At 50.6% G+C, this 14,639-nt stretch overlaps 1 protein-coding gene across 2 annotated transcripts in view; it reads right to left on the bottom strand.

The window, feature by feature from the left end:
* Window positions 1–14,639, bottom strand: part of NOS1 (nitric oxide synthase 1) — a 143,737-nt gene that overhangs the window by 78,508 nt on the left and 50,590 nt on the right. Inside the window, exon 1 of one of the 2 annotated variants that reach the window (XM_039505123.1) lies at window positions 12,727–12,940. The exons of the other annotated variant lie outside the window; for it this stretch is intronic. The gene's annotated coding sequence lies outside the window, so the exon portion shown is untranslated. Of the gene's footprint in view, window positions 1–12,726; window positions 12,941–14,639 lie in introns of those variants that run through there. 2 annotated transcript variants of the gene reach the window in all.

Here is a 14,639-nt window from a genome sequence, read left to right as displayed (position 1 = left end):
CTTTGAACCAGGTAATATTTCTTTGGCAGGCAAGTAAAACATTATGCATGTTGTTATCAGTCAACAGAGTAAAGGGGGGGGAAAGTAAATCGTGTGTCTGGGCTGGTACATTTTCCTGACTGTTTTGTAAGGCTGACTTGCACCTACAGGTAAAGGAAATTCTTTTATTTGCCGTTGCCAGCGCTCTGTGCTTACTGATACCCGGCTATTACTTTTCTGCCAGTGACCATCCCAATATTTGGTGGGACCACTCAAATTTACCTAGCCAGTCCATGCAGGCTGTAGCAGTGCATTTTAACTCTTTCCCTGCTGTGCCTCCACCACGCCCAATATGCTACTGTCACCATTTAACGTCCCACTGAAATCACTGGATCCTTCAGTTCTTACTTGGCCAAAGCTCCCACTGATTTCAGTGGAAGTTGTGCCGAAGAAAGGATGCTGGGATTTAATCCCAGGGGACAACTCTTGCCTATTCCTCTATAGGTCTGGGGGGGCTCGCTGATAATGCAACTGGTGGGTTCTGCTGCATAGAGTAGAGGAGAAAGAGGCTGCAGTGTCCCCCCTGTGCTCAGATCGGTGGGAGCTGCCTGAGCAGCCACATGCAGGGGGAGGCATGGAGTCTCTACCACTATCTACAACATTTGGTCCTTCGCCCCCATGGAGGGAGAGGTGGGGAGATCTAGGGCCATGGAGCCCCTGGCAATCGCTGGGTGCAGCAAGCGGTGTTGCCATCCCACAGCCTGTTTGAGGGATGGGAAGGATTCTTCTCCTGTTCATCCCAATGGAGAAGTCAAGTGCCCAGTCCAGATGCTTTCGAGTGACCAGATGTCCTGTTTTTATAGGGACAAGTAAATAGTGACAAGTTTTTAAAGTGCTCGTACAGAAATGCTAGAAGTCTAAATAATAAGATGGGTGAACTAGAGTGCCTCGTGATAAAGGAGGATATTGATATAATAGGCATCACAGAAACCTAATGGACTGAGAGCAATCAATGGGACACAATCATTCCGGGGTTCAAAATATATCGGAAGGACAGAACAGGTCGTGGGTGGGAGGGGTAGTGGCACTATATGTGAAAGAAAATGTAGAATCAAATGAAGTAAAAATCTTAAGTGAATCTACATGTTCCATAGAATCTCTATGGATAGTAATTTCATGCTCTAATAAGAATATAACATTAGGGATCTATTATTGACCACCTGATCAGGACAGTGATAGTGATGATGAAATGCTTAGGGAGATTAGAGAGGCTATCCAAATTAAGAACTCAATAATAGTGGGGGATTTCAATTATCCCCATATTGACGGGGAACGTGTCATCTCAGGATGAAATGCAGAGACAAAATTTCTTGATACTTTAAATGACTGCTTCTCGGAGCAGCTGGTACGGGAACCCACAAGGGGAGAGGCAACTCTCGATTTAGTCTGAGTGGAGTGCAGGAGCTGGTCCAAGAGGTAACTATAACAGGACCGCTTGGAAATAGTGACCATAATATAATAACGTTTAACATCCCTGTGGTAGGAAGAACATCTCAACAGCCCAACACTGTGGCATTTAATTTAAAAAAGGGGAACTATGCAAAAATGAGGGGGTTAGTTAAACAGAAAGGTACAGTGACTAAAGTGAAATCCCTGCAAGCTGCATGGATGCTTTTTAAAGACACCATAATAGAAGCCCAACTTAAATGTATACCCTAAATTAAAAAACACAGTAAAAGAAGTAAAAAAGAGCCACCGTGGCTTAACAACCATGTAAAAGAAGCAGAGAGAGATAAAAAGGCATCTTTTAAAAAGTGGAAGTCAAATCCTAGTGAGGTAAATAGAAAAGAGCATAAACACTGCCAAATTAAGTGTAAAAATGTAATAAGAAAAGCCAAAGAGGAGTTTGAAGAACGGCTAGCCAAAAACTCCAAAGTTAATAACAAAATATTTTTAAAGTACATCAGAAGCAGGAAGCCTGCTAAACAACCAGTGGGGCCCCTGGATGATCGAGATACAAAAGGAGCGCTTAGGGTGATCAGATGAGAGGGAGAAAATATCGAGACACATGGGGGGGGTGAGGGTCACCTTAGAAGCACTTAAAGACGTTAAAGTCGTTGAGGAGAAATTAAATGGATTCTTTGTTTCAGTCTTCACGGCTGAGGATGTTAGGGAGATTCCCAAACCTGAGCCGACTTTTGTAGATGACAAATCTGAGGAACTGTCACAGATTGAAGTGTCACTAGAGGAGGTTTTGGAATTAATTGATAAACTCAACATTTACAAGTCACCGGGACCAGATGGCATTCACCCAAGAGTTCTGAAAGAACTCAAATGTGAAGTTGTGGAACTATTAACTAAGGTTTGTAACCTGTCCTTTAAATCGGCTTCTGTACCCAATGACTGGAATATAGCTAATGTAACGCCAATATTTAAAAAGGTCTCTAGAGGTGATCCCGGCAATTACAGACTGGTAAGTCTAACATCAGCACTGGGCAAATTAGTTGAAACAATAGTAAAGAATAAAATTGTCAGACACATAGAAGAACATAAATTGTTGGGCAAAAGTCAACATGGTTTCTGTAAAGGGAAATTGTGTTTTACTAATCTATTAGAGTTCTTTGAAGGGGTCAACAAACATGTGGACAAGGAGGATCCAGTGGACATAGTGTACTTAGATTTCCAGAAAGCCTTTGACAAGGTCCCTCACCAAAGGCTCTTACGTAAATTAAGTTGTCATAGAATAAAAGGGAAGGTCCTTTCATGGACTGAGAACTGGTTAAAAGACAGGGAACAAAAGGTAGGAATAAATAGTAAATTCTCAGAATGGAGAGGGGTAACTAGTGGTGTTCCCCAAGGATCAGTCCTTGGACCAATCCTATTCAACTTATTCATAAAGATCTGGAGAAAGGGATAAAAAGCGAGGTGGCAAAGTTTGCAGATGATACTAAACTGCTCAAGATAGTTAAGACCAAAGCAGACTGTGAAGAACTTCAAAAAGATCTCACAAAACTAAGTGATTGAGCAACAAAATGGCAAATGAAATTTAATGTGGATAAATGTAAAGTAATGCACAATGGAAAAAATAACCCCAACTATACATACAATATGATGGGGGCTAATTTAGCTACAACAAATCAGGAAAAAGATCTTGGCATCATCGTGGATAGTTCTCTGAAGACGTCCACGCAGTGTGCAGAGGCAGTCAAAAAAGCAAACAGGATGTTAGGAATCATTAAAAGGGGATAGAGAATAAGACGGAGAATATATTATTGCCCTTATATAAATTGATGGTACACTCACATCTTGAATACTGCGTATAGATGTGGTCTCCTCATCTCAAAAAAGATATACTGGCACTAGAAAAGGTTCAGAGAAGGGCAACTAAAATGATTAGGGGTTTGGAACGGGTCTCATTTGAGGAAAGATTAAAGAGGCTAGGACTTTTCAGCTTGGAAAAGAGGAGACTAAGGGGGGGACATGATAGAGGTATATATCATGAGTATCATGAGTGATGTGGAGGAAGTAGATAAGGAAAAAAGTTATTTACTTATTCCCATAATACAATAACTAGGGGCCATCAAATGAAATTAATGGGCAGCAGGTTTAAAACAAATAAAAGGAAGTTATTCTTCACACAGTGCACAGTCAACTTGTGGAACTCCTTGCCTGAGGAGGTTGTGAAGGCTAGGACTATAACAGCGTTTAAAAGAGGACTGGATAAATTCACGGAGGTTAAGTCCATGAATGGCTGTTAGCCAGGATGGGTAAGGAATGGTGTCCCTAGCCTCTGTTTGTCAGAGGGTGGAGATGGATGGCAGGAGAGAGATCACTTGATCATTGCCTGTTAGGTTCACTCCCTCTGGGGCACCTGCCATTGGCCACTGTCAGAGGACAGGATACTGGACTAGATGGACCTTTGGTCTGACTCAGTATGGCTGTTCTTATTCACATTTGCCGTCTGGTAACCCTAAGATGCTTAGCCTGATATATTTAGCAGTACAGCCAGTGTGTATTCATTATGGATGTATACAGAATGGGCACCAGCAGGAAAGCAGTTAATAAAACTATTGCCTACTTTCAGATATAAATAAATCTGTGTTCGTTTCTTAAGAGAATACGTTAGTCTCTAATCAGGGCTTTGTTTTCATGAAATTAAAGCAGTACATGTTTCCTCATCCCAATATAGTTGAACTGAATCCAAGTGATACAGTATTTCTTCAGTGTGAACAAATGTACATTTGTTCAGTTACTAGGACATGGTTTCATATTTATCTGAATCATCATCACTCAGTGCATTCCATGACAAAGTAATGCCAAGTCCAGGAAACCAACAGGTCTTGTAATACCAGCCAATTGTATTTCATCTGTACAGCATTCCTACACATTCCCAGTGAAATCAGTGGTAGTGCTCATCACAGTAGGATCTGACCTTCAATGGGAGCAAGATTGGATCCTATATATAACATGCCATTGGAGTTTGTTTGAAATATAGTGAAATAACCTGCAGCTGTCTAAGCAGATTGAGAGAAATAAATTTTAATGTTGCCAAGACAACTATGTTGATGATGGAAACAGCTTTTTTAGAGTTCCAGGGCTAAACATATTTCAATAACATGATTGCCACTTCCATTTCATAAGTGGATTGGGGGGGTAGGGGTTGCATCTGAAATGTGATATTGAAGATCGCCACTTCTATTTCACTGTTTCGTACAGTGTTTGTTTGTTTTCTGTTTTGCATCTGAAATGTGATATTGAAACTCTTTGGATAAAATAGTCAATTCCACCCCATCCACAAGCAAAATTAAAGCTCTTATTTGGTATGGGCCCATCTGCAGAACATAAATTTCATTGATATCAATTTCCCGAAGGGAATGGAATTTTATCGGAGGCTCCAATTTGACAAATGGATCTATGCTGATATGACAACAGTTTGTCCACAACTCTTACCAAAAGTACAAGAGATGGATGGGAAATAGATGAGAAAATGTAACTTGATATATGGCTTTGAAATCCAATCAAGGCACAAGAAAGAAAACATGTTTCCATTTTAATAGATATTTAAGTTGCAGCAGGTTGGCTGAAACTTTAATCGCTCTAATGCAGCCAGCCAGCCAGAAGCAATAAAGTCAATGGCAGAAATCTCAACTTAAGATGTTCCAGGGATAAAGCTTAGAACTAATTTCACAGAAGCCCAGACTCTCTTACATTCTTTCTCCTGCTGACTCTCAGAAATCTTCCTAGCTCCCTGTTAAATGCTCCTAATATAACAAGCCCGAGAGAGAAGCAGCCTAATTAAGACAGAAAATGATAATAAACTTCATTGTCACAGACTTTTAGAAAGAATGACTCATATCACTATTTAAAATCCTCATGAAAACGTCAAGCTTCTCCTGGCAGGAGTTATGGTTTCTTGGTTTGAAGCGCAGTCATTTAGCAAGACAGAGTGGCATTCAAGATTTGCTGCCAGTTCCTTATGGAAGCATTCCATTTGGAGATAATTCCTCCAAATGTTCTCCTGTTCCCACCCAACATCGCTACTTCGATCTCTAGGGACATGGGCATAAAAGCAGGGGGCCAGCTTCACCATTGCCTTTCACCTTGAGTCATCATTTACACCAGTGGAGAGTGGGTGTGCGGTGCTGCCTTTTGGATCCAGTAGCCTTATGCTCCCACTTTTCACTGGTGCAAATGATGGTGCAAGGTGTAGAGCAGCGATGATTCAGGCCCAGAATCTCAGTTTCTTTTATCTTAGGGGTTTATACACCATCCATCCCTGTAGCACCTGAATGTCTTCCAGGCAAAATCAACTGCAAAATCCCCAGTGAACTATATGGAGTCTCCAGCAATTCCCTTTACAGGCTCAAAGTTCTGCTGGAGGAAGGGTTTTTGTTTGTTGGGTTTTGGGGGTGGGGTGTTTGGGGTTTTGTTCCCTTTTCTTGGTTAGCGGCGGTTTAAAAGTAAAAGAGGTTGTCAGTAGTCTAGAGTTGGACCTTGATGAGTTTATGAACAAGACCATATGACAGCACTGCCTGCAAAAGCTGGAGAATGGATTCTATAACCCAGGAGGCCCCTCTAGCACTATGAGGTCTGGACTCTATGACCTAAGAGGTCCCATCCAGTCTTCTGTTCCTGAGTGTCAGTCTCCTGGTGGAAAGGCATTTTGGACAACAAACATTTCTTCCAGGCTAAGTTTGGGCACCTCACTCATGCTGAGCAGTGCCTTACCTAGCAAGTAGTCCCAATGGTTTCAACCAGACTGGTCTGCAATGGCCTGATCCCGCACCCACTGTGGTGCGTGAAAACATTTGTACTGAGTGCTGGATGCAGAGCACAGAATCAAACCCCAAGAAAGTTACAACTCAACCTGAGCGAGAGAGGCAGGATCGGGCCTTCAGAGTGTATCTGTTCTGGATGCTTACTCCCTGGCCCGGATGGCATAATCCTGCACTTGTGTCATCACTTCTGGTTGATGCGGAAATAAGCAGGATGCTGCAAACCAAAGGCTATTGTACACTGGAGGGAGGGGGCCAGTAAAGAGCAGAAGCAAATGAACTCTTCAATCTGGGCCAATTTTTGCCCTGTAGATCTACTCAGGGAGATGTTTTTACACTACCATTGAGAAAGGCAGAGGCACTGAAGAGCCCAGAATTCCAATCTCACCTTTTCTCCATAAACCTGGCCAGGCCCACATTTTACATTTTCAAGTGTTCACTAATTTTTGGATGCCTCAATTTTTTTTAGGGGGGAGGGGGGTCCAATTGAAGAGAGGATCCAATTTTAAAAGTCTCGGAGCATTCACAGACTCCCCTCACAAATCAATAAGAGTTGCAGGGTCTTAGCACCTCTGAAAACGTGGGCCTCGTTGTCCGTGCAATGGGGATAATACATGGAGTTGTGAAGCCCAGTTAATTGTTTATAGAGTGCTTTGAGATTCTCAGATAAAAGGGGATATGGAAAGGCAAAGTATTAGCCTAAATATATATAGATTTCTTATATATGCTATACTCAGATACCCAAGTACTGCATCTATAAACCGTTTGTATATCTCATAACGGGTGCATCCAAATTTACATCCATGCTACATCCAGTCACACACAAGTGCCGAACATTAATACATTGTCATACTGGTACTTAGCACTGCTTGCTTTACAGCTGCAGTGTACGGTGATGTTCAACCAGATGATATTAACATAAGAGTACATTGGTTCAGGTACTCCACATTGTGCTACGAAATTCATTTGGAACAGGCTGATGCGAGCAAACACACACTCCCTTAGTTTCAGCAACGGCACTGGCTTACAGGATCCCTCTATTTTTAGGCCAGAACATGTTTATTTATGGACATCCATGAGTGACCCGATAATCCACATCAAGTTGTTTTGATGCCACAGTTATTGTACCCATGCATGAGCAGAATGCCACCGTCATGGTTTCTGTACATATCTGGCTCCCAGCATGGACTGATTGTGGAGGTATTGAACAGTATTCTCCTTACTCAGGAAAGGTAAATGTTAATGTATGCAAGCTGAGCTCACATGACTTATCAGTTACTATACATAGTTTTCAGTCACTGATTTAAACATTTAGGCAGATTTCCTGAGCCTTTATACAGATCCACTACTGACCTGAAATGCAAATACAGACTCGTTAGCAAAAAAAAGAACAACAGCTTATAGGATCAGCTCCTCAGCTAGGTTATCACTAGGATGTTATAGCTAAACCCAGGTTGTAAATTCTTTGGGGGCAGGGGCCCTGCCTGGGGGGTGGGTGGGGGAATTTCTCAGGCACAAATGGCATTCAGGCCTCCACTGTCATTGAAAGGCAGATGGATTTTGGCAGTTCCCCGCCTTTGTGCCTTTCCAGGTCCCTCCTTTAATCCCCACACATCTGTACAGCTCCATTCACAGCGAGTAGCTGATTCTGCTCCCCTTCAAATCAATGAGCATCTATCTTTCCATTAACTTCAATGGGAGGTGGAGCAGACCCTCAGGGATTTAGTACATAATTATCAAGTGGCCTGACAGGATTTTCAGGAGGAAAATCCTAACTTGAAAGCACAGGGAGGAAATGAATGCAGCACCTAGCTGTATATTCAAGAGCATCCAGTTACGCCAAACTCTTTTGATGGTGTAAATCCGTGTAGCTCCATTGACTTGAACCGAGCGATGCTGATTTACACCAACACGGATCTGACCCCCTGGGATATTCCATTCATTACGGCGCATCTGCTCGTGTTCTTTGTTAACAAAACCTGATGTTAAGAAATGCTGAACGCAACATCCCCCGTGCTTTGGCTCCACACAGCCCTGCTCCGAGTCACACGAGATGCACTGCAAGCGGCGCACATCCCGCTTGAGTCTTGGGGGAACAAAGTACGGTTTTTTCAAAGCTAAAAATTGCTTTCCAATGTCCTGGAGCCAAACAAGTAAAGAAATGACCCCCCCCCTTCCCGTTTCCTTGACGAGGCACTTTCTCTGCCCCTCCTTCTCTAGCCGTTAACTTGAAGCAGAATGGAGCGGGCATCAGGCTGGACGAGAAATGACCAAGGATTTTGCTCCGTCTCCTCTCTAGGTGTGGACACCCCAGGTTATGGGAGGGAGTTTCAAAATCTGAATCGAGATCCGGATCTGAAGTTTGCCTCCCCTAACGGACAGCACCCGAACCCCGGGGTCCTGGTCCCGCTCTTCCGTTCTGGGCCGTTCGAGGTGGGACCCCGAATTTCGTTCTAGGCTGGAGGACGGGTCCCGGCCGGGGGTGGGCCAGCCGGGGCATGGAGGGGGAGAGGGACAGGGCATTGTGCTGGGCCGGACAAAGAGCCTGGGAAATCCCCACCCGCTTTGCCCCAAGCGGGACCGCACTGAAGTCGGGCTCAGAGAACTGGAGACCCGCAGCCTCCCAAGGGCGTTGACTCCGCTTCAGGGAGCGCTGCGCACCTGAGGTTGGGCGAAGCCTCCTGCTCCCGGGTTAGCGCTTAGAGCGAGCAGCCAGGAGAGGTGGTAAGAGGGGAGACCGGCTCTCCAGGCCTGGTGCTGATCGAGGCCTGCACCTTGCAGAGGAGCCTAGAACACGTTTTACAGCTTGTCACCGCCCTCGCGTTTCCGAGCGAGCGCCCCAGGGCTGGAAGTAGAGATTCCCTGGGGTGTGGAGCTCGCAGGCAAAGCCTGGGTGTATTTTGCTGCTGGTGGGAAGCCTGGGTGTATTTTGGTGTGTGTGTGTGGGGGGGAAAGCCTGGGTGTATTTTGGTGTGTGTGTGTGTGGGAGCCTGGGTGTATTTTGGTGGTGGTGGGAAGCCTGGGTGTATTTTGGTGTGTGTGAAGCCTGGGTGTATTTTGGTGGTGGTGGGGGAAGCCTGGGTGTATTTTGGTGTGTGTGTGTGTGGGAGCCTGGGTGTATTTTGGTGTGTGTGTGGGGGGGGGAAGCCTGGGTGTATTTTGGGGTGTGTGGGGGCGGGGGGAGCCTGGGTGTATTTTGGTGGGGGGGGGAAGCCTGGGTGTATTTTGGTGTGTGTGGGGGGGAAGCCTGGGTGTATTTTGGTGTGTGTGTGTGTGGGGGGAGCCTGGGTGTATTTTGGTGTGTGTGTGTGTGGGGGGGGGAGTCTGGGTGTATTTTGGTGTGTGTGTGTGGGGGGGAAGCCTGGGTGTATTTTGGTGTGTGTGGGGAGCCTGGGTGTATTTGGTGGGGGGAGGCGCCCAGAGCCGCTCTCATCATCATGCTTCGCTCTGAACTCACCCGCCGCCGGGGCCGAGGATCCGGCCAACAGGCGCCTCTGGAAGCCAGCGAGGCTTGTGCATCCCGCGGGCGCCCGCTGCCCGGAAAGGCCTTAGTCCAGCTTCAGCACCACGGACAGATCCCGGGGCTGCCCGGCCTGCTCTCGGCTGGGCGCTGAACCCAGCTGCTCCGGGAGCAGCGGCACCCGCTGCTGCCCCAGGGGATCCGGGTCTCCCCGGAGCAAGCGGCGCGTTGGAAGGACACCCCCTTGGCCCTGTGATCCGCCCGCTCCCCTTCCCCTAGCGCCCTGCGCAGCGCCCGTAAAACCTGCCGCGGAGAGAATGACTCTCCTTTGGCAACGGGGTACGGGGGCAGCGCCCCAGGGCGGCCCGGGCGGCCCAGCCAGGGCCTGCGGGAGGGAGGTCAGGCGCAGCGGGGAAGGTGCTCGGAGCAAGGCGGGTTTACTAGCGGGGTGATCGGTGGGGAGCCCCCAGGTGGCTGCTCCGGCAGCCTGGGAGCAGCCTGTGCCTGTCACCTGCGCACAGGGCCCGGGGCGGACTCTTTAGCGAGTGGACACGTCGGCGAGAGGGCGCAGGGAGGGTGGATGGCGGAGCGGGTGGGAAGGGGCGTTAGTTACTCAGTGGTAACCCCGGCGCTGCACGTCGGCCCGCCGCCCAGCACGAGAAAGCGGCTTTCTTTGACCCCCCCCCACCCCTAGCTCGTTTGCTCCGCTGAGCGATTCTCCTTTCCTAGGTAAAGCGGGTCGGAGGGGGAAGGACGGAGCCGGGAATACGACGCAACGCGGAGGGGGGACCCCAGGGCCGGTTGCAGGGGCCGAGCTTGGTGCGTTTCCAGGGCCTGAAAAGCTTTAAAAAAGTCTCGAAACTTCTGAGGACTCCTTTAGGTGAAGCGTGAGCAGGGTCAACGGGCGGCGGCGGCTCCCCCTTAGCTCTCGGGCAGATGCGAACCCGGGGTGGATGCTCCGGAGCGCCCGGGTGGCTCGGCTGGGTCCGGATCACCCCGGGCGTTGTCCAATGACCCCTGCAGTTGCCAGATGCTCTTTCTAGCTCCCCCGGCCTTAGGGCGGTTCGGGGAGAGGGTGCCAGGGACGGGACCCGGATCTATGGAGTCATTCGCCCCCAGGGATCCGCGCACCTCGGCCGAGCGAGCGGGCAGCCCCGAGCCCGGCTTCCCCAGGGGAAAGCCGGGCACGCTGGAGAGGCCGCAGGCGGCGGTTTCTTCTCTTTCAGCCAGGGACTGTCCCGCCCGGAGCCTGGTTTTTGCTGCTGGTTCTCAGGGCCCCGCTACACCTGAACAGAGTTACAGCAACAGCTCGGCCCTGGGATGGGTGGTAATTCACGGGGAGCAAAACTCGCAGCCGCGCCATCTCGCTGGCTTCTCCCCCCCAACCCCGGGGGTGACTGCGATCTGCCCCGGCCGGGCAGGGGGCTGGAGCAGCCGAAGGGCAATGCACATGTTAATACCCCGGCTAGTCTTCAAAGCGACGTCAAACTAGAACCGGAGCGGCCCGAGGTCCCGGCGAAGTGAAGCTGGTGCCAGCCGCCGTGTCAATGCTACCCGGGTGGAGATCGCTGCCCCCCGCCAGCGCTCCAGCGTCCCTGCCCCAGCCCAGGGCTCCGCGGAGCTCTGTACGCGGCCGCTCTCCGCCGAGCAGCCCCGGCCCTCCTGCCCCAGGGGAGAGTTTCCCGAGCCCCGCGGGCACACTCCCCCCGCTCAGTGCGGGCAGGAGAGCGCGTCCCGACGAGACTCGGGAGAAAAAGCAGGAGCCTCTGAAGCCAAAACAAGAGCCGGTCGCTGTGGCTGGCACGGTTCTGACCCGGCACTGGACAGACCTGCCTGCCAGGGGGTTACCAGCCCCAGCAAGGCCGTTTGAGAGTCACACCGGCCGGGGGAGATTTGCTGCCCTAAGAGCTGCGGGGTTCTCTGCAGCGCCTTTGCTTTTCCATGCGCTCTGGAACTGCCAGGAAAAGACACCTGCGCCTGGAGAGGCCGGAGACCTGGAGAGACCGGGGCGGAGAGTGCCTGCTCCCGGCTTTCCCTTGGCGAATCCCCCGACCAAAGCGGAGGGGCTTTCCTGCTGGTCTGTCACACAGCGCCTGGGAAAGAGCTGGGAGCCAAGCGGAGAAACCCAGCCCCGCTCTTCCTCTGCGCGGCCAGCACTTCGCCTAACCCCGTCTCCCACTTCCAACAAGTGCCCGCGTTGCACAGCCTGGGAAACGTTAATCCGCCGCCCGCTTTCCTCGCTCCGCGCTGCCCTTGCCTTCCAGCGTGTGAACGGGAACAGAAGCGAGGAAATTCGGGGGCGACTGGCGAACACGAGAGCCGGCGGGCTTGTAACAGCTTCCCCGCATTTATCCGCGGGGGGGGGGGGGAATCCCTACAACTTGTTCGCTCCCGCAGCTTCAGTTTGCACCAAGTACCCAACACTGAAACCGCATCGGCGCCAGGTGGACAGAGCGAAGTTCTAGGTGAAAACATCACAATCTCGCCTAGTCCACACACATTTGCTAGAGAACCGTGTGCGCACCCAGAGATACTACACCCAGGGCACGCATGTTGTAGCGCTTCTTAAAGTGCTGAAGAGGATGATCTGTACCTGCCCCCAGGCGAGCACCCCTTTCCCTCCACTATTGTTGTTGATTAGTTGTCATTGCAGCTTTGTGTATTAGAGGCACACACACACACACACACACACGCGCGCGCGCTTCCGAACAAAGTGAAAAGTAGCTGCAAAGTTTGCTAGAGAAACGCCGGCCCAACCCAACGGATCTGCCTGTGCCTCAGCGGACAGCCTGGCTTCCTCCCCCCGCAGATTTGCTACGAGCACGGTCGCTTTTCCTTGGAAGGGGGAAACCTTTGCTCCTGGGGAAACGTGCCCAGAGGCAGCGGTATCCCGGCGCGCCCAGAGGTCACGCCGGGTGCCTTCCAGTCTCCCGGTCCTGGTTAACGCACAAACGCAGTTGCCAGCCCGCTGCTCTGCTAGGCGAGCGGAGATGCTCAGCTCCAGGCACTTACCTTTCCGCGAGAGGATCCGCCTTTGGCTGGCCGAGGTGCAGTCCCCCCTTCCCCCGGCAACGGGGCTGCCTGCTCCGCTCTCCCGCGCCCTGCTTGTGCCAGCCCCCCCTGCAAGCACCGAGCGGCTCTTCGCGGGGAGGCGACAAGCAGCAGCAATCGGTAGGGACGGAGCCCCGGCGCTGAGCTGAACGCGCGCGGCGAGCAGGAATTTATTCCTTAATGTGCCTCCTTTATCCTAGCATCGCGGAAACGAATTCGCTTGGACGTCCAAGCAGGGGGGTGGAGCGGGGTGGAGTCCAGGCTCTGTGCGCGCAGCACCCTCCAGCTCTTATAGAGCCGCCTGGGCGGGTTGCGGGGGGGTCCACTGTAGCAGGGGGCCAATACTAACCACCCCAGTGGAGAGCTAGGAACTCCCCCCCCCCCCCGCGCTTGTTGACAGGCACTTTGCAGCCTGCTTCATCCGCTCTGCCCCTCTCCCAAAGCAAAGGGGGGAGGGGGGGCTCGAGCCAGGACCGGCCAGCTCGCACTAAGGAGGCGCGGGGGTGGACACAGATCCCCCCACCCCCGCTCGCCCACTTAGGGAAAGGCTCCTAGCCAGTCACTTGGGGAACTGTGCCGCCGGATTTGTGCCAGCCATACAGCCCCAGCGCTGCCCGGAGCAGTGTCTGTCTGTCTGCACCCTCCCTCTCCCCCCAGCAAGCCCCCGAGGGTAGAGCTTGGTGGAGGATGGACCCCACAGCTGGATCCAGAGCATGCAGAGGGGGAGGAACCAGGCTCCTCTCCCTCGCCCAGCTATTGAAACAAATATTTGCCTGGCCCTGCGTCTGCATCCTGCAGGGTCTCTTCCCACATGCCCCTGCAGCCACCTATTTCCAAGGGGAAGGGAAGGGTGGGGGACGGGACAGCGAGGGGGGGCTACAAGCCACACAATGGTTTTGGATTATGCCTCATTCTGCCACCGCCCCCACGCCTGTCATGGTGAGGAAAGGAGCCCAGGCTGAAAAGCAAGGAAAAACTCTCGGCTACTAAAACGCCTGTGCTCAGGTGGAGGGGAGGCTTGGGTTGTGGTGAGCGGGAGGGAATAGCATTACCCCCCCAATGGAATATATTTCTGTTCTTAAGAACCAAGCCACAGAGCTCTACCAAGGAGAGACCTGGGGCTGTCTGCTTAGCTTTAGCTCTCCTGCCTGGGTGGAGCATTAACTGCTCCTGATAAAGCGTCGTGTAGACACAGGTTTGACAGCATCCTGTCTTTGCAACTGCTCCCTATTTCTATGGCAACACCGCCACACAAAATAGATCCAAAAATCTGTTCAGGAGTTCGCCCTTCACCTGCTTAAAACAAGAAACCTGCATCTAAGGGCCTGCTCTCCTGATTTGCATGTGCCACCCCCTCCCATGAGAAACCCGGACACTGGGGTTCCTGTGTGTAACAAGGGCAGCCAAGGACTGGGTAGCCAGAGCACCCAGTGGCAGATTGTCTAGTTGCCCTAAACAGCAGCATCCCAGGTAATTCAATTAGAAAACTTTCCACCGTTGATTAAAAAAAGCAGCCACCACACCCGAGTGAGCCTGTGAGATGTCAGAGCATTTAGCCGATGAAGAAAGGGGGAGAAAAAAATAGGCTAATTAAGCGCACCCAGCCTGGGAAAGCTGAGAAGTCGAGCTGGCTGTGTCAGGCAGTTCAAAAGAAGTCCAGTTCCACCTCTCTCTTTTTCTGGCATGCCTGTTACATCAAGATGTAATACATCAGCCCAGGCTAATGAAAACATAATTATCTCCAGTTGGATGCAGGAAGGACTAATTTAATAGTAAGCTATCTAAAGGCATCTGCTCAAATACACTCAGCAGGGAAACCTGCCTGCAACACAAATTTAAGGAGGGGTGGGGGTGGGAGGATTGACAGATCAACA

This window comes from Mauremys reevesii, linkage group 18, assembly GCF_016161935.1.
Source record: "Mauremys reevesii isolate NIE-2019 linkage group 18, ASM1616193v1, whole genome shotgun sequence".
Lineage (NCBI taxonomy): Eukaryota > Metazoa > Chordata > Testudines > Geoemydidae > Mauremys > Mauremys reevesii.
The sequence above is the reverse complement of the archived record's forward strand: the minus strand, read 5'-3'. Positions and strand labels throughout refer to the sequence as shown.